This window comes from Juglans regia, chromosome 11, assembly GCF_001411555.2.
Source record: "Juglans regia cultivar Chandler chromosome 11, Walnut 2.0, whole genome shotgun sequence".
NCBI classification, from domain to species: domain Eukaryota; kingdom Viridiplantae; phylum Streptophyta; class Magnoliopsida; order Fagales; family Juglandaceae; genus Juglans; species Juglans regia.
In genome coordinates, this window is record NC_049911.1 from 36,926,640 (window position 1) to 36,927,875 (window position 1,236).

Here is a 1,236-nt window from a genome sequence, read left to right on the forward strand (position 1 = left end):
TTTTTTGTGATTATTAGACCTCCACTTCAAACTATCACACTGTGCCAAAGGAGTCCCCATGGAATATAATAGACTGAAAAAATTTGAGACAATAGATAGTTCTCAATCATGAAAATCCCTATTAAAAAGAATATTCCACTGATGAGAACCATGAACAAATAACCGCATATCTGCCACTGAAGCCTCCCTATTAGCTGCAATACGATAGAGAGCAAGAAAAGCCATTTCCAATGCATGATCACCACACCACACGTCTCGCCAAAAACGGATACGATTGCCTTCATCGGTTACAAAATGAATCTGTTTTTCGAAACAAGGCCAGCCCTTCCTTATAAACTTCCCTAAACCCACACCATACCCCCCTCTCATTTCATTGGAACACCAACCACCTCAAGCAGCACCATATCTAGTGTCTATAATCTCCTTCCACAATAATCCTCCTTCCAAGTGACATCTCCATAACCATTTCCCCAATAAAGCTTTATTAAAAGTTTTCAAATTACACACTCCCCCCCTCCCCCCCCATATACAACTGGGGCACATACTGTCTTCCAACTAACCAAATGAAACTTTTTCTCCTCCCCCAAACCCCCCCATAAGAATGTCTTAAAGAGTTTCTCAATTCTATTCACCACCCCTGCAAGCATAGGAAACAGAGATAAGAAATATGTGGAGAGGTTAGTAAGGGTACTCTTAATAAGAATGAGACGACCCCCCTTCGATAAATACACCCGTTTCCAACCAGCCAACATTTTCTCTATCTTTTCCACTACATCATTTCATATAGCTCTAGTCTTGAAAATTACACCCAACGGAAGACCCAAATATTTCATTGGTAAAAAGAACACCTTACAATCCAAAAGGCTTGCTAAACTAAGGATATTTGAGACCGCACTCACCGGAAGCATCTCGGACTTACCAAGATTCACTTTAAGCCTTGACACTGCTTCAAAGCAAAGTAGCAATGCTCATAAGGTTTGGATCTGGCTATTACAAAAGACTAAGGTGTCATCTGCAAAAAGAATGTGTGAAATGGTAATAAGGCCATCAGACCCACTGCCCACCTGAAAACCAGATAAGAAACCTACCCAAACAACAGCCTGCACCATCCGACTTAAAGTCTCCATAACTATAACAAACAAAATAGGAGAAAGAGGATCTCCCTGCCGTAAACCCCAAGAACTATAAAAAAAAACCAGCCAGTGTACCATTAACTAGAACTAAAAACTGGGCGGT